At 42.0% G+C, this 19,521-nt stretch overlaps 1 protein-coding gene across 5 annotated transcripts in view; it reads left to right on the plus strand.

Annotated features, from left to right (window-relative positions):
* The window catches only part of dym (dymeclin), a 231,371-nt gene that overhangs the window by 100,316 nt on the left and 111,534 nt on the right, over positions 1–19,521 (plus strand). The gene's annotated exons all lie outside the window — the stretch shown is intronic.

Consider the following 19,521-nt stretch of genomic DNA (forward strand, 5'->3'; position numbering starts at 1 on the left):
TTTTGTCGCACTGCTTTGCTTTATCTTGGCCAGGTCGCAGTTGTAAATGAGAACTTGTTCTCAACTGGCCTACCTGGTTAAATAAAGGTGACATTTTTATATTTATATATATTAGCATCCAATCCTTCGAGGGGGAAAAAAGTATCTACCTGAGTCATAGGTAGCTCCCAGCATCTGTCTGACTCACTAAGATTTTCCTCCAAAGCCTCTTAATCAGTATTCCTGGATTTTGTCATCTTTTTGGGTAGTTTTCTTGGCTTTTCACTTTCTTTTTAAATCACCAATAAGCCATTTTTATGCCTAAGCGATGAAAGAATCCGTTCAAAATACTATGATGCGTTCTGAGTGCGTCCTTTCTAAATACCTGTAGCAACTGTTTGCATTACGCTAAAGAGCTACTCCGTCCTACACAAGTCCCACCCAGGTCATCTGATATGACTGGAAAACTTATCTTATTGGCTACACAACTGTCCATCTTTCATTTTTCATCTCTCATCTTGGCTGTGAATCGATAATGGTAAGTCACAGGCCAATCAAACAACATATTATCTGTGGAGTCTATGCTTTAATCACATATCAACATTGTTGAAGAAGCCAAGATCCCCAGCTTTCAGGAGACACCCTGTATTCATGGGTGGGGGCTACCGTTTTCATTTTAGACAACATTGAATTCAGCATTTATATCAAGGGGACCCTACAATTTAAGAGGTTAATTAAATGCCCTGATGACTTGATACACAACAACATTATTCCAGATTGCCTCGGTAGCTCTAAGCACACAAACACACTCACTCAAACACTTACTCCACCCTGATTATGTAATCGAGTTGGTCATTAGACAGACATTAGTCATAGTTTGTGAAATATTCATCTTTCCATTTATATATGCAGTAGCCTAAGCATTGAGATCTCTGCACTGTAGCACCAGAATGTCGTCCAGCCTTTGAAATGCTGTCGCTCTATTCTTCATGATACCTCCATGTTAAACCACTAGACTGGCTGTCAGTCTGTGGTTGGCTCTGAATAAAGACATTATTACGTCTCGCGGGTACTCTCCAGCTGTGAAGCACTCAGTTAGTCAGTCAGTGATGATAACACTAATGGTTCCAAGCTGTTGAAAGGAAGGAGGATTCACGCATGCACAGGATTCTCCTCTGCTCTCTGTGGTTAGGAGACTTAACTGTATGAAAGAATGAGACTGTGAAGGGCCAGACCAGTGAGTCACTGACCCAGCACACAGCCCATTTTACCAGATGGACCCTGGCTAGGACCACACACTTCCTGGCCATGCTCGCTCACTGTCACGGGACAGCTAACCAGAACGACCACACGAGCACTCCTCTTCCTCTCATCAATTCTTTCAGGATTATTTAACGCTGTTGCGTGACCACGGGGAAGTGGAAACAGAAATACTCTTTGTGTAGGTGGACACACACACAATCCACCGTGTTTTATGATGACTAAAAGAGTAGCCTGCTGACACTATTGTCCGTGTCTTCACTGTTTAGGGATGTAGTGGTGGGGAAGGTAATGTAGTACATTTATGATTTTGGCTGTTTAGAGATATGGTGGTGGGTGGGGAAGGTAATGTAGTACATTTATGCTTTTGGCTGTTTAGGGATATGGTGGTGGGTGGGGAAGGTAATGTAGTACATTTATGATTTTGGCTGTTTAGTGATATGGTGGTGGGTGGGGAAGGTAATGTAGTACATTTATGCTTTTGGCTGTTTAGGGATATGGTGGTGGGTGGGGAAGGTAATGTAGTACATTTATGATTTTGGCTGTTTAGGGATATGGTGGTGGGTGGGGAAGGTAATGTAGTACATTTATGATTTTGGCTGTTTAGGGATATGGTGGTGGGTGGGGAAGATAATGTAGTACATTCATGATTTTGGCTGCTTAGGGATGTGGGGAAGGTAATGTAGTACATTCATGATTTTGGCTGCTTAGGGATATGGTGGTGGGTGGGGAAGGTAATGTAGTACATTCATGATTTTGCTCTTAGGGGAATTTCCTCCTGGAATTTCCAAATGTCAGATTTGCACATTTTCTGTCAAGGATTTTTTGTTATTAATTGACACTTAAAAGAAAAATCACTTTTTAGGTCCATATATTCAGGGGCAGCAGAGGATGAAAGGGCTTTCCACTACGTTAGTGAATACATCTGTCTTCATCCCTCTATTCCTTCCCAGATGGGCAGTGGCATGAATGTGTGAATAGCTCGCAGATTAGATTTGACTGTGCGTCAGTTGGTAAGAGGAACGTGTGGCGCTTGTGAGGAAAGGAGGCAGGCATGTTATTATCATTTTATAACACTGTCTTCATATCTGCATCTCAGGCGCTTTGCAAACAACCACCAAGCCTCCTTTCATCATCACGCTAAACTGTAGTTTTCCCAAACAAATATTATAACCTTATTGTGGGAATTCTAAGAGCATGTTAAGTCTGTCTATAACTCCAATCCATGGACAAAGCATTGATTATAAATGAACTGTCAATGTCATAAAGGAGAAGCACCTATCTATACCAATGATTTTACTGCATGCTCAAGGCTAATGTCAATGTTAGCGCTACAGAGAATGAGAGAAGGAGTGGATTTCCTGTCTGCTGAGCCTAGATTAGCTGGGTCAATCACATACAGTTGAAGTCGGAAGTTTAAATACACTTCAGTTGGAGTCATTAAAACTCGTTTTTCAACCACTTCACCAATTTCTTGTTAACAAACTATAGTTTTGGCAAGTCTGTTAGGACATCTATGTTGTGCATGACACAAGTCATTAGATTATTTCATTTATAATTCACTGTGTCACAGTAAACTTCTGACCCACTGGGAATGTGATGAAAGAAATAAAATATTAAATAAATGATTCTCGATACTATTATTCTGACATTTCACATTCTTAAAGTAATGTGGTGATCTTAACTGACCTCAGACAGGGAATTTTTACTGGGATTAAATGTCAGGAATTATGAAAAACTGAGTTTAAATGTATTTGGCTAAGAAGTATGTAAACTTTTGACTTCAACTGTATACAACAATTTATTATAATATGCATTTGACTACCTCGGTCACTCTGGCTGTAATATTTTTATTTTATTTTTTATTTTACCTTTATTTAACTAGGCAAGTCAGTTAAGAACAAATTCTTATTTTCAATGACGGCCTAGGAGCAGTGGGTTAACTGCCTGTTCAGGGGCAGAACGACAGATTTGTACCTTGTCAGCTCGGGGATTTGAACTTGCAACCTTTCGGTTACTAGTCCAACACTCTAACCACTAGGCTACCCTGTGAAAAACCCAAATCTGCTGCCTTTTCACCTCTTTTACTATGCCACCCTTTTTATTAACAACATTCTCAGCTCTTCTCCAGAAAAAACACTTATCAAACAAAAAACAGACAAAATATATATATATATTTTTCTCTTTTTCCCTCCTCTCCTCTGTTGCCCTGGTCTTTCAGGTGTGACAGCCTCCACATGAGGAGATACTGTTCTTTACAAAGATACTGTTCTGTACAATATGCATACTACCGTTCAAAGGTTTGGTGTCACTTAGAAATGTCCTTGTTTTCCATGAAAACATACATGAAATGAGTTGCAAAATGAATAGGAAATATAGTCAAGACGTTGACAACGTTATAAATAATGATTCTTAATTTAAATAATAATTGTCCTTCAAACGTAGTTTTCGTCAAAGAATCCTCCGTTTGCAGCAATTACAGCCTTGCAGACCTTTGTCATTCTAGTTGTCAATTTGTTGAGGTCATCTGAAGAGATTTCACCCCATGCTTCCTGAAGCACCTCCCACAAGTTGGATTGGCTTGATGGGCACTTGTTACATACCATACGGGTCAAGCTGCTCCCACAACAGCTCAATAGGGTTGAGATCCGGTGACTGCTGTCCACTCCATTATAGACAGAATACCAGCTGACTGCTTCTTCCCTAAATAGTTCTTGCATAGTTTGGTGCTGTGCTTTGGGTCATTGTCCTGTTGTAGGAGGAAATTGGCTCCAATTAAGCGCCGTCCACAGGGTATGGCATGACGTTGCACAAATGTTCTTCTATGTGATCCGAACACCTCAAACTTAGATTTGTCTGTCCATAACACTTTTTTCCAATCTTCCCCTGTCCAGTGTCTGTGTTCTTTTGCCCATCTTAATATTTTATTGGCCAGTCTGAGATATGGCTTTTTCTTTGCAACTCTGCCTAAAGGGCCAGCATCACAGATTCGCCTCTTCACTGTTGACTTTGAGACTGGTGTTTTGCAGGTACTCTTTACTGAAGCTGCCAGTTGAGGACTTGTGAGGCATCTGTTTCTCAAACTAGACAGTCTAATGTACTTGTCCTCTTGCTCAGTTGTGCACCGGGGCCTCCCAATCCGCTTTCTATTCTGGTTAGTGCCAGTTTGCGCTGTTCTGTGAAGGGAGTAGTACACAGTGTTGTACGAGATCTTCAGTTTCTTGGCAATTTCTCGCATGGAAAAGCCGAAGTTGTTCTCCGAACAAGAATAGACTGAGGAGTTTCAGAAGAAAGGTCTTTGTTTCTGGCCATTTTGAGCCTGTAATCGAACCCACAAATGCTGGTTTTCCAGATACTCAACTAGTCTAAATTACAGTTGTATTGCTTCTTTAATCAGAACAACAGTTTTCAGCTGTGCTAACAAAATTGCAAAAGGGTTTTCTATTGATCAATTAGCCTTTTAAAATGATAAACTTGGATTAGCTAACACAACGTGCCATTGGAACACAGGAGTGATGGTTGCTGATAATGGACCTATGTACGCCTATGTAGGTATTACATAAAAAATTATCCGTTTCCATCTACAGTAGTCATTTACAGCATTAACAATGTCTACACTGTATTTCTGATCAATTTGATGTTATTTTAATGGACAAAAAAATTGCTTTTCTTTCGTAAACATGGACATTTCTAAGTGACCCCAAACTTTTGAGACGTACTGTATTTCTCTCGCTCCAGGTGCAGTAGCCTCAAACACTGGCTGGTCACTGCGGGCGACGCACCAAAGGGAGGAGCTTTTGCACTTGCTTATTCATTCTCTATGCTTCCAGGTTAAGCTACAGTTTTATGCTTCAAGGTTAAACCAGACTAGTCCTAGGCTTACAGGTTAAACCGGACTCTAGTCCTATGCTTCTAGGTTAAACCAGACTCTAGTCCTAGGCTTCTAGGTTAAACCAGACTCTAGTCCTAGGCTTCCAGGTTGAACAGGACTCTAGTCCTATGCTTCCAGGTTAAACCAGACTCTAGTCCTATCCTTCCAGGTTGAACAGGACTCTAGTCCTATGCTTCCAGGTTAAACCAGACTCTAGTCCTATCCTTCCAGGTTGAACCGGACTCTAGTCCTATGCTTCCAGGTTGAACCAGACTCTAGTCCTAGGCTTACAGGTTAAACCAGACTCTAGTCCTATCCTTCCAGGTTGAACCAGACTCTAGTCCTATGCTTCTAGGTTAAACCAGACTCTAGTCCTATGCTTCCAGGTTAAACCAGACTCTAGTCCTATCCTTCCAGGTTGAACCGGACTCTAGTCCTATGCTTCCAGGTTGAACCAGACTCTAGTCCTAGGCTTACAGGTTAAACCAGACTCTAGTCCTAGGCTTCCAGGTTGAACCAGACTCTAGTCCTATGCTTCTAGGTTAAACCAGACTCTAGTCCTATGCTTCCAGGTTAAACCAGACTCTAGTCCTATGCTTCCAGGTTAAACCAGACTCTAGTCCTATGCTTCCAGGTTAAACCAGACTCTAGTCCTATCCTTCCAGGTTGAACCGGACTCTAGTCCTATGCTTCCAGGTTGAACCAGACTCTAGTCCTAGGCTTACAGGTTAAACCAGACTCTAGTCCTAGGCTTCCAGGTTGAACCAGACTCTAGTCCTATGCTTCTAGGTTAAACCAGACTCTAGTCCTATGCTTCCAGGTTAAACCAGACTCTAGTCCTATCCTTCCAGGTTGAACCGGACTCTAGTCCTATGCTTCCAGGTTGAACCAGACTCTAGTCCTAGGCTTACAGGTTAAACCAGACTCTAGTCCTAGGCTTACAGGTTGAACCAGACTCTAGTCCTATGCTTCTAGGTTAAACCAGACTCTAGTCCTATGCTTCCAGGTTAAACCAGACTCTAGTCCTATGCTTCCAGGTTAAACCAGACTCTAGTCCTATGCTTCCAGGTTAAACCAGACTCTAGTCCTATGCTTCCAGGTTAAACCAGACTCTAGTCCTATGCTTCCAGGTTGAACCGGACTCTAGTCCTATGCTTCCAGGTTGAACCAGACTCTAGTCCTATGCTTCTAGGTTAAACCAGACTCTAGTCCTATGCTTCCAGGTTAAACCAGACTCTAGTCCTATGCTTCCAGGTTAAACCAGACTCTAGTCCTATGCTTCCAGGTTAAACCAAACTCTAGTCCTATCCTTCCAGGTTGAACCGGACTCTAGTCCTATGCTTCCAGGTTGAACCAGACTCTAGTCCTAGGCTTACAGGTTAAACCAGACTCTAGTCCTAGGCTTCCAGGTTGAACCAGACTCTAGTCCTATGCTTCTAGGTTAAACCAGACTCTAGTCCTATGCTTCCAGGTTAAACCAGACTCTAGTCCTATCCTTCCAGGTTGAACCGGACTCTAGTCCTATGCTTCTAGGTTAAACCAGACTCTAGTCCTATGCTTCTAGGTTGAACCGGACTCTATTACTACCAATTTGCTGCCTTTCCCCTGCTTCTTTCTTTCTTTCTTTCTATTTCAGGTTTCTATGATTAAAACTGTCCCTACCCGGCCCTAACCCAATGTATAATGTCAGGGCCCGTCGGGTTCGGGTCAGATTGCAGGCCTTATCCCAGCATTAGAGCTCTGCCACCCGACCCGGGAGTCCAGTCCCCTATGCAGGCCTTATCCCAGCATTAGAGCTCTGCCACCTGACCCGGGAGTCCAGTCCCCTATGCAGGCCTTATCCCAGCGTTAGAGCTCTGCCACCCGACCCGGGAGTCCAGTCCTCTATGCAGGCTCTAATGCTGGGGGTGGCAGAGCTCTAACGCTGGTATAAGGCCTGCATAGGGGACTGGAGTCCCGGGTTGCATCCAAAATGACACCCTTTCCCTAATGCAATACAAGCATATGTTATATCATGCAAAGCCATGATGTACCGATTCCATGGCACATGGTTTGAGTTTATACACAAAACAACACCGGATTCAAAACTTTTTTAAATTTTATTTAAATTATTACACAAAATTCTTGCAACCAGTAGAATGTTGTATATACAATCTTCCCAGGTCTGCAGATTTTTCTGCGAGGAGGCAGAGTCATTAGATCAGTTATTTTGGTATTGTCCGTATGTATCTGGTTTTTGGTCACAGGTCCAGGAATGGCTGAAGAATTGCAACGTTCACCTAGAACTACCGCTGCAGATGGCAATACTGGGTGATTTTAAAAGTCATAGTCAATCAATGAATAATATAATTATTATTTTAGCAAAAAATGTTATCTTTAATTTACAATCTGTAGAAGCTATGAGAATAGAAAGGTTCAGTACTTTTGTGAAGCATCACAGCACGGTTGAAAAATAGAAATCCAAAATGGATGGTGTTAATAAGAGAGATGAATGGAGCTGAAGGGTGGGACTAATAACAAGATAACCAATGTAAAACATACAGGGTCTGTAAAATGTATATAGGTTCAGAAATTTTGTGAAATGTCAACTGTATGTGTATATGGGATTGTATGGGTATGTGTATATATGTGTGTGTATGTGTGGATATATACAGTTAAAGTCAGAAATATATTTAAACTCAGTTTTTCACAATTCCTGACATTTAATCCTAGTAAAAATGCCCTGTCTTAGGTCAGTTAGGATCACCACTTTATTTGAAGAATATGAAATTTCAGAATAATAGTAGAGAGAATTATTTATTTCAGCTTTTATTTCTTTCATCACATTCCCAGTGGGTCAGAAGTTTACATACACTCAATTAGTATTTGGTAGCATTGCCTTTAAATTGTTTAACTTGGGTCAAACGTTACAGGAAGCCTTCCACAAGCTTCCCACAATAAGTTGCGTGAATTCTGGCCCATTTTAACTGACAGAGCTGGTGTAACTGAGTCAGGTTTGTAGGCCTCCTTGCTCACGCATGCTTTTTCAGTTCTGCCCACACATTTTCTATGGGATTGAGGTCAGGGCCTTGTGATGGCCACTCCAATACCTTGACTTAGTTGTCCTTAAGCCATTTTGCCACAACTTTGGAAGTATGCTTGGGGTCATTTTCCATTTGGAAGACCCATTTGCGACCAAGCTTAAACTTCCTGATGTCTTGAGATGTTGCTTCAATATATCCACAACATTTCCCTCCCTTATGATGCCATCTATGTTGTGAAGTGCATCAGTCCCTCCTGCAACAAAGCACTCCCACAACATGCTGCTGCCACCCTCGTGCTCACGGTTGGGATGGTGTTCTTCGGCTTGCAAGCCACCCCCTTTTTCCTCCAAACATAACGATGACCAAACAGTTCTATTTTTGTTTCATCAGACCAGAGGACACTTCACCAAAAAGTACGATCTTTGTCCCCATGTGCAGTTGCAAACCGTAGTCTGGCTTTTTTATGGCGGTTTTGGAGCAGTGGCTTCTTCCTTTCAGGTAGTGTTACATAGGACTCATTTTACTGTGGATATAGATAACTTTTTTACCTGTTTTTTTTTGTCCAGTATCCCCACTGGGTCCTTTGCTGGTGTTCTGGGATTCATTTGCACTTTTTGCACCAAAGTACGTTCATCTCTAGAAGACAGAACGCGTCTCCTTCCTGAGCGTTATGACGGCTGTGTGGTCCCATGGTGTTTATACTTGCGTACTATTGTTTGTACAGATGAGCGTGGTACCTTCAGGCGTTTGGAAATTGAAAGACTTGTAGAGGTCTACATTTTTTTTATTATTCTTATGATTTTCCCATAATTCCAAGCAAAGAGACACTGAGTTTGAAGGTAGGCCTTGAAATACGTCCACAGGTACACCTCCAATAGACTCAAATTATGTCAATTAACCTATCAGAAGCTTCTAAAGCCATGACATTTTCTGGAACTTTCCAAGCTGTTTAAAGGCACAGTCAACTTAGTGTATGTATACTTCTGACCAACTGGAATTGTGATATAGTGAATTATAGGTTAAATAATCTGTCTGTAAACAATTGTAGAAAAATGACTTGTCACGCACAAGATATCCGAACCGACTTGCCAAAACTATAGTTTGTTTACAAGAAATTTGTGGAGTGGTTGAAAAACGAGTTTTCATGACTCCAACCTAAGTGTATATTTACACCCAAAATATATGGGGCATTGTAAATGATGCAGACAATTACATTGTTGGAAGCAACAATCTATCCGAAATATTAAAGCCATGTCTGTCAGAGCTATAGACTAGGCCGAAGGGTTGCAGTCAGTCAATATGGCAGAGGGTCTTTGTGCTAGTGGGGATCACCAGGTGTGCCTCTCACTCAGTCTCAGTAATAGCATGTCTACAAAAGACCCCATAGAGTCCAAGTTACCCTACAGACAGACCAGGACCCAGGCCTCTTTGCCAGCACTGGTAATCATATCTCAATACACCTTTCAGTAGCTCAATCATACCGCATAAAGCCAATGATATAAACGGCCTTGGTGACCTGCACTGGATGAATGGTGCTGACATGTGGCACAGGTGTACGTCTCTGCTGAGTCCTGCATTTATCTGGCTGGTTTCTTTGTGCAACAGTTTGGGAGATTCTGTCTCATTTGGTCTTGTTGTATGGCTTATTTTGTGTCGGAGTCTGCTGATGAATGTGTGGGTGTGCGTACGTGCACCTGTACTTGTGTGTGACTGTGTGTGTGTGTTTGTCCGTACGTGTGTGTGTGTTTGTGTGTTTGCCCGTACGTGTGTGTGTGTGTGTGTGTGTTTGCCCGTACGTGTGTGTGTGTGTGTGTGTGTGTGTGTGTGTGTGTGTGTGTGTGTTTGTCCGTACGTGTGTGTTTGTCCGTACGTGTGTGTTTGTCCGTACGTGTGTGTGTGTGTGTTTGTCCGTACGTGTGTGTGTGTGTTTGTCCGTACGTGTGTGTGTTTTGTTTGTCCGTTCGTGTGTGTGTGTGTGTGTTTGTCCGTACGTGTGTGTGTGTCTTTGTCCGTACGTTCGTGTGTGTGTGTGTGTGTGTGTTTGTCCGTACGTGTGTGTGTGTGTTTGCCCGTACGTGTGTGTGTGTGTGTGTGTGTGTGTGTGTTTGCCCGTACGTGTGTGTTTGTCCGTACGTGTGTGTTTGTCCGTACGTGTGTGTGTGTGTGTTTGTCCGTACGTGTGTGTGTGTCTTTGTCCGTACGTGTGTGTGTGTGCGTGCGCTTGCACGTCCATTTCACAGTAGGTCAACCTGACACAGCTTCCAGGCACTGTGTCTAGACTAAACATGACCAATGGAAAAGGCTGCCATGCCAATGATGCCAAAACAATAGCCTCTGGCAGCTAGCGCCCGGCCCGGCTCTGTCCTGTCGGTCAATTAGTAACAAAATGTGCCCCTCCGTCCCATCACTTTTATAAAGAGACACACAGAGAGCACATAGCAAAGGATGTCCCCCCCCCTCATTGTATTGGGTTTCAAAGAGCACAGAGCATCAGAGCGTGCTCAGACCTCAGTCATAGTACCCACCCAGGGTATGTCTATGTTTTGAAACACGCGTGCCACCATGTTGTTGAAGGCTGAATGAAAATTCCCAGACATCCAACCCAAGCAGAAACAGTATATCCATATGGTAAAGGAATACAGTTGAATTAGCAGGTAGGCTGGATCTGGCACATTGACAGAAATGTTGGTCATCAATGTGCATGGTCCCCGTCGAGTAACGTTAAAGACTCCATTTTGTTGGATTTGATTTGAACCATGGTGGGTCCTCAGAGGATTAGTCAGGTCAGCTGCTGCTTGATAACGGGAAGGAATTCCCATCTACTCCACCTCTGTTCCAGACTGTTCTCACCAGGCAGGCTTAATGAGTTAGTGTTGAGGAGAGGGAACGTTCATGTAACACGATAATCAGCAGCAGCTTTTGTCTTGTTAGTTGCTGCACACTACAGTACATTTTATGAACCTATTTGACTATTTTCTTCATATATTAAACCAACTGTCACCCATTTCACCATCTTCTAACCTCGCTCAAATTCCAGCAACAAAATTCCTTACACCATTTTAAAGTAATATTGTGTGTGTGTGCGCGTGCATGTGTGCGTGCGCAGTGTAGAACTCATTGAATGTTGAGGGGTGTATGGCTGTGTGTGTGTGTTCCTTCTGAACCGTGCTCCTGCCTGTGTTGTTAAGCTGTGTTCCCACATGGCGGTTTACTCCTCTCTGTGTGTTATTAGAGCTACAGAAATCATCTGCTGTTCCTGGGGAGGGGGAGGGAGTAGTGCTCTACTTTTGACCAGGGCCCATAGGGGGGTGCTCTACTTTTGACCAGGGCCCATAGGGGGTGCTCTACTTTTGACCAGGGCCCATAGGGGGGAGTGCTCTACTTTTGACCAGGGCCCATAGGGGGGGAGTGCTCTACTTTTGACCAGGGCCCATAGGGGGGGGAGTGCTCTACTTTTGGCCAGGGCCCATAGAGGGAACTAGTGCACTATATTTGACCAGGACCCATAGGGGGAACTAGCGCACTGTATTGGAAATAAGGTGCCATTTGGGACACTGTATTTGTCATGGGTATGGGGCATACGGTGGACAGCATGAGGAGCCTGGGCTGAATTGGTGTGATGATTTCTGTTCTGTGGTCCAGGCTGAGTACTGTCTGTTGAGGTACAGTTCAAAGACAGCGGTTACAGGAATGTAGCCATCAAACATTGTTGTTTGATTAAATGGTGGCTGGGCACCGATAGTGTACCTGTCTGTATGTAAATAACATTACAGTAATGATTGTTGCTAGACTGGTTTTCTTCTTAGAAATGGCATACAGTAGCAGGACTGATTTTCTTATAAATGACTCGGGTAAGGTTGCACATTTTGGGGAATATGCAGAGGTGGAAACTTTCCATGGGAATTAACGGGAATATATGGGAATTAACATTAATACCATTTAAATGTAAATGTTTTTGGAGTTGGATATATTTACCATATCATATGGAGACCTTCACTTGAACTCTGTTGAACTCTGCATGCAGCAAATGAGGAGATAAAGCATGTCTGGTTGGAGGGGTGTATGCTGGGTGAAGAACATTCAGAAATCTCTTCCAATACACATTGCCTGTGAGCATCAGAGGTGAACCAGTTGCATACACAGCTCGAGCAAGACATTCATCAGCATTTCTCTGACTATGTTCCTCTATTGAGTCAAACAAACTTCTGATTCCAGGAGGACCATGAGCTGTTGCTATCGATAAGGTGTCTGATTCATAATTTTCACCTCGAATCGAAGTAATGAAGCGTTTGTCAGAGGTTGCTTGTTGTGAATGCGGAGGGAACTTAATGCACTTGGCCAGATGATTCTGCATCTTTGTTGCATTCTTCACATATGATTTGGCACAGCATTAGCAAATGTACACAGCTTTTCCTTCTACATTAGCTGCAGTGATATGTCTCCACACATCAGATAGTGCTGTGGCATTTTCCTGTAAAGATTATATTTTTTTTGTATAAAAACCCCCAAATACAATTCCATTTACAGATAAATAGTTAAGCAGTTAGATTAAACAACTCCTTTGTAAAATAAATGTTTTAAAATGAAACATGTATGAAACAGGTGAATTAACACTCCTCAGTTAGCAGGCGCAAGCAAGCGAAAACCCACATGGTAGCAAAAACAAACTAGCAGAAATTGTTAACAAGCTAGAAATGATTTAAACACACTTTGCTGTAGGCTACTGTTTACTAGTTAACAAAAAATAATGTATGTCATAAAATATATTCACCCCACCCAGCATTGTAAAAACGTACCAGAAAGCATGTAGTCCTTGGCTCAGACAGTGTAGTAGTGTGGGCTCAATAGCATCTCATTAGTGTGCAAGATCTTGAGAATCAGCTGTACATGTTATGGAAGAATGCACTGTGCATGTGATAGAAGAATGCACTGTGCATGTGATGGAAGAATGCACTGTGCATGTGATGGAAGAATGCACTGTGCATGTGATGGAAGAATGCACTGTGCATGTGATGGAAGAATGCACTGTGCATGTGATGGAAGAATGCACTGTGCATGTGATGGAAGAATGCACTGTGCATGTGATGGAAGAATGCACTGTGCATGTGATGGAAGAATGCACTGTGCATGTGATGGAAGAATGCACTGTGCATGTGATGGAAGAATGCATTGTGCATGCGATGGAAGAATGCACTGTGCATGCAGTGTCACGCCCTGACCGTAGATTGCTTTGTATGTTTCTATTTTTAGTTTGGTCAGGGTGTGATGTGGGTGGGTATTCTATGTTGTATGTCTAGGTGTTGTGTTTCTATGTTTAGGCCTGGTATGGTTCCCAATCAGAGGCAGCTGGTTATCGTTGTCTCTGATTGAAAACCATACTTAGGCAGCCTGTTTTCCCACTATTCTTCCAACTACGACAACCGTTACATGCAGAGGGTTGCAATTCCATTGAATTGGGGATAGTTTAACCAAAATATGCCACAAGACCTAGAATTGCCTTATGTGTATCCCACAAAAAAAGGTTCACTGTTATAAGCTAACTTTTTTGATGAATTTAAGCAATTTACCAGAAAGTTTCTGACCCTTTGCTACCCTAAATGACCGAGCTGGACTGATTTTCTTGTAAATGACACCGTAATGATCGCTAGGCCATCAGACTGTTAAACAGCCACCACTAACATTGAGTGGCTGCTGCCAACACACTGTCATTGACACTGACTCAACTCCAGCCACTTTAATAATGGGAATTGATGGGAAATTATGTAAAATATATCACTAGCCACTTTAAACAATGCTACCTAATATAATGTTTACATACCCTACATTATTCATCTCATATGTACACGTATATACTGTACTCTATATCATCTACTGCATCTTTATGTAATACATGTATCACTAGCCACTTTAACTATGCCACTTTGTTTACATACTCATCTCATATGTATATACTGTACTCGATACCATCTACTGTATCTTGCCTATGCCGCTCTGTACCATCACTCATTCATATATCTTTATGTACATATTCTTTATCCCCTTACACTTGTGTGTATAAGACAGTATAAGCACAAGCATTTCGCTACACTCGCATTAACATCTGCTAACCATGTGTATGTGACAAATACAATTTGATTTGATTTGATAGCTAGTAGGGCCGGAATGATACCAGTATCACAATATTTGTTCTATGGCAAACATGGTCCTTTAAAACCTGCTGTATGTAAAATAGTGTGGTACAGCTTGGAAAATAAATACATGTGACTCTGGATGACAACATTATGGATGTTTGTTTCCAACATTAGGGCTGTTTTCCTAAATAAGTTAAATCCACTTTGTGTTTTTTTCCTTGCCATGATACTGGTATCATCCCGACCTACTAGCTAAGCAGATAGCTATGTGACCTGTTAGCAAAGATTACAATACATAACCCTATCATCTGTGGTGTTAGCAAGCTAGCTATATTAGCTACTATGCTCACTAGCTGGCTAGATAAACATGGTGCTAAGATATCAGGTGGGAGCTAGTAGCTAATGTAGCTGGCTAACGTTATCTATTTACTGCTGTGCTGATCTGACCAGCCGCAAGCATATTCAAAAATTAGATGTTGATCGTCGGATTAGATGATCGTTGTAATAGAGAACAAATGAATTGTTTTAAAATACCTACATAAAGTTTGGCAATCGGTTTTAGCTACCCGAACACTCTTCCTTCGTGTTTATGGACCAAGAAAGCTGTAGATCGGTGCGTGTGTGAGCGTTCTCACTTCTCGAACTAGGGGCAGATTTGAGTCATTCACACAAGAACGTTCATCGTCGTTTCATATATTTTCCTACCCTCGCACTCCTTGTTGGATATGATGCACATTTATGCCTTGGTAGAGTGTCATCGCCATAGCTAGTTATCGTAGTAGCAGTAAACCGCAGCAAGGGATATGAGCAATGGAGAGAGCTGTGAGGAAATCTGAAAGGGAGCGGAGTTAAAGCCTATTGTAGCAGTCGATCAAGTTACAACCCTCTCATTTCTAGACAGATAGACGAAAAGCGAGTTGATTTGAATTTCATCCTGGCAGTTGTTGTTTTAGAAATGCGTCCTGACAGCTAAAATAAATGTTTTCCCGATCACGGAAATGACTAAACAATACCACACATCATGACGTTGTACCCATTTGAATGGATAGATGTTCTTTTATATTCTCAAACTAACATCAGTGCCTATGTGATGTCCTTCCATACAGGTGGACATCCTGGACTGATGCCTCTATGCAAATGTTGTTGATCAGTAGGCTAATATAAGTCCCAAATGGAAGACAAACAGATTGTCATCTGTAGCACCATAGACTCCACTGATCAGACAAAACAAGCTCAATAACTCAATGCACACACTCCTATTTAATATGCATTCACCTGTATTGTAAGTAGGCCTATGCTGTCTTCATTTACCCAGGTTAAGAGATTTACCATTCAAATACAATTATTACTATTATGTTATGTCGTTAGATTGGTGAAAAACATTTGAAAATGTATGCATTAATGCATACATGGCTGTCTCTGGGAAATGTCATCAACATTTTCTAATTGAATGATATTGAATATCGGCCGTCGCTTCCTTGACCCCCAAAAATCAGTATTGGCATCTGCACTATAAAATATTTGTTGGTCGTTCTCGAATTAAAAGGGTTAGCGCTAGTAATGTATCAATATTTATGTTTTACAAATGAGCTATGACACAGCCAATGAAGATGTAGCACAACTTTAGATTGCACCCCTGTCTCATAATCGAATGGTTTAGGCCTTTTGGGACATGTTGACACTCGGATTGAACATGTGCAAGATCAGGAATAGGCCTACCTTGTTGGTCAGCGTGCTACGAGGCTACTGATATTGCCTTGGGATGTTCGGCATACGAAATGACTTTTAGTTCAATGACTGTCACCACAGTTACATGCAGTTCCACCCTGAAGAAGAGGATGCATCAGGTATTTTCTGAAGGTAGAAAGAAAGTCATTTCTACAATTCGTAATGTTTGAATTGATTTCTGACAGATCCAGCAGCCCGATGCCCTTCTATTTTAAACATTTGAACCAGGGACCGATGTGAATCGTTACGTCCCTTCTAAATAGGGCACTGCTTTTGACCCGCGCCCTATGGGGTGTCATTTGAGACTCGGGGTGATGTCACTGTTCCTAGAAGCTCCGGACATAACATTCCATCCCATCAACCAGATAGATCATCGGGATGTGTACAATATAGGACATTTAGCACAGGATATGATTGAACCCTTATTCACATGCTGCTGTCATTGAAGCCTTCTGATGGGTATTGGTTTGGGGGATGAAGGCCGGTCTGTGTCTGATAGAAGTCCCTTAGACAGCAGCTCAAGTCAAGCCTGTCGCCTACATACTTACTTTATTCTAGTGTATCCCCCTAAATCAAAGGTTGTGTGACGGACGGACAACTTTGGTTCCAAATAAATAATACATTTGTTGGTTTTGGAGAAAACTGAGAGCTTGGCTTAGCTGCATGTATAGCCAGTCTGAGAGCTTGGTTTAGCTGCATGTATAGTCAGTCTGAGAGCTTGGTTTAGCTGAATGCATGTATAGTCAGTCTGAAAGCTTGGTTTAGCTGAATGCATGTATAGTCAGTCTGAAAGCTTGGCTTAGCTGCATGTATAGTCAGTCAGAGCTTGGCTTAGCTGCATGTATAGTCAGTCTGAGAGCTTGGTTTAGCTGAATGCATGTATAGTCACTCAGAGTTTGGTTTAGCTGCAGGTATAGTCAGTCTGTGAGCTTGGCTTAGCTGCATGTATAGACAGTCTGACAGCTTGGCTTAGCTGCATGTATAGTCAGTCTGAAAGCTTGGCTTAGCTGCATGTATAGTCAGTCAGAGCTTGGCTTAGCTGCATGTATAGTCAGTCAGAGCTTGTCTTAGCTGCATGGTTTAGCAGTCAGTCTTTGTAGTGTCAGACAGCAACCCACATTGTCAGCAACTCTAAAAAGTGTTATTGGACAGTTGGTTTCAGGAACACTTAAGAGTAAGAAAACAGATCAGATTTTCACTTGTCTGTTTCGACCTTGCCGTGCCAATCTGCACACTTCTGAGTGCCAGCAGTCTGTCCTCTGACCTTTTACGTACACTACTCCATCAGGGTCCTCTACATATTTCACACAACACTTTATTGGATTCTATGATGCTCTATTCTATTTAGCTTCACTTGTATGGTGAGGCTCATTTGTCTGCTGTTTATTCCCCCGGGCTGTTGTGTTTGTGTTATAATGTCTTAGGAATGACACACACCCATTGTTTGGAATGATTTGGTTGAGACCGCTAATGGGTAGAAACTAAGATAGTGGTGTTTGTATAGAACCATGTAGAGAATGAGTTATCTACAGAATCTATGTACACATGAAGAATCCATCAATGTACGTAACTGGAGCTTGTTTCTGCATCCCATATGCACCCTATCCCTAAGAAAAGTAGTGCACTATATAGGGAATATGGTGCCATTAGGCTCTGGTCAAAAGTAGTGCACTTTATAGGGAATATGGTGCCATTAGGCTCTGGTCAAAAGTAGTGCACTATATAGGGAATAGGGTGCCATTAGGCTCTGGTCAAAAGTAGTGCACTATATAGGGAATAGGGTGCCATAGAGCTCTGGTCAAAAGTAGTGCACTATATAGGGAGTAGGGTGCCATAGGGCTCTGGTAAAAAGTAGTGCACTATATAGGGAATCGGGTGCCATAGGGGCTCTGTTCTAAAGTATTGCACTATATAGGGAATAGGGTTCCATTTGGGCTCTGTTCTAAAGTAGTGCACTATATAGGGAGTAGGGTGCCATTTGGGCTCTGTTCTAAAGTATTGCACTATATAGGGAGTAGGGTGCCATTTTGGCTCTGTTCTAAAGTATTGCACTATATTGGGAGTAGGGTGTCATTTGGGCTCTGTTCTAAAGTAGTGCACTATATAGGGAGTAGGGTGCCATTTGGGCTCTGTTCTAAAGTATTGCACTATATAGGGAGTAGGGTGCCATTTTGGCTCTGTTCTAAAGTATTGCACTATATAGGGAGTAGGGTGCCATTTGGGCTCTGGAGAAATTGCCGTATTTCCTCTGTGCACATTTGTAATGTGTTGTTTTGTGAAAAAGACCCTGTATGTGTAAATCGGACATCAATCAGACACAACGCTAGTGTCTGTGTTATCTCTTCTGCGATGCTCTCTGTCTTTCTCAGGCTGAAATGTGTCTGTGTGTTAGATCTGTTTATAACATTGGCCAATATACACTGTGTACAAAACATTAGGAGCACTTGCTCCTTCCATGACATTTAAAATATATATATATATATATATTTCACCTTTATTTAACCAGGTAGGCAAGTTGAGAACAAGTTCTCATTTACAATTGCGACCTGGCCAAGATAAAGCAAAGCAGTTCGACACATACAACAACAGAGTTACACATAGGACTGACCAGGTGAATCCATGATCCCTTAATGTTGTCACTTGTTAAATCCACTTCAATCAGTGTAGATGAAGAGACAGGTTAAAGAATGATTTTTAAGCCTTGAGACAATTGAGACATGGATTATGTATGTGTGCCATTCAGAGTGTGAAAAGGCAAGACAAAATATTTAAGTGCCTTTGAACGGGGTATGGTAGTAGGTACCAGGTGTACTGGTTTGAGTGTGTCAAGAACTGCAATGCTGCTGGGTTTTTCACACTCAATAATTTCCCGTTTGTATCAAGAACGCTCCACCACCCAATGAACATCCAGCCAACTTGACACAACTGTGTGAAGCATCCCGAAAGTATTCAGAACCCTGGACTTTCTTCCCTCATCAATCTGCACCCAATACCCATAATGACAAAGAAAAAAGAAAAAATGCACAAAAAAAACAATATAAAAACAATTCAATGATCACATTTACAAAAGTATTCAGACCCTTTATTCAGTACTTTGTTGGAGCACCTTTGGCAGCTCTGTCAGAGTTACCATCGTGTTTTTTGTCACCTCCCTGACCAAGGCCCTTCTCCCTCGATTGTTTTTTGTCACCTCCCTGACCAAGGCCCTTCTCCCTCGATTGCTCAGTTTCGCCGGGTGGTCAATTAATTGAATTACAACAGGTGGACTCCAATCCAGTTGTAGAAACATCTCAAGGATGAGCAATGAAAACAAGATGCACCGGAGCTCAATTTCGACTCTCATAGCAAAGGGTCTAAATACTTATGTAAATAAGGTATTTCTGTTTAACTTTTAATACATTTCCCCCAAATTCTTTAAAAAAACCTGTTTTTGCTTTGTCATTATGGGGTATTGTGTGTAGATTGATGAGGGGGAAAAATAATTATAGTAATAATTGAATAAGGCTGTAAAATAAACAAATGTGGAATT

This window comes from Oncorhynchus nerka, linkage group LG22 (genome assembly GCF_034236695.1).
Source record: "Oncorhynchus nerka isolate Pitt River linkage group LG22, Oner_Uvic_2.0, whole genome shotgun sequence".
NCBI classification, from domain to species: Eukaryota; Metazoa; Chordata; class Actinopteri; order Salmoniformes; family Salmonidae; genus Oncorhynchus; species Oncorhynchus nerka.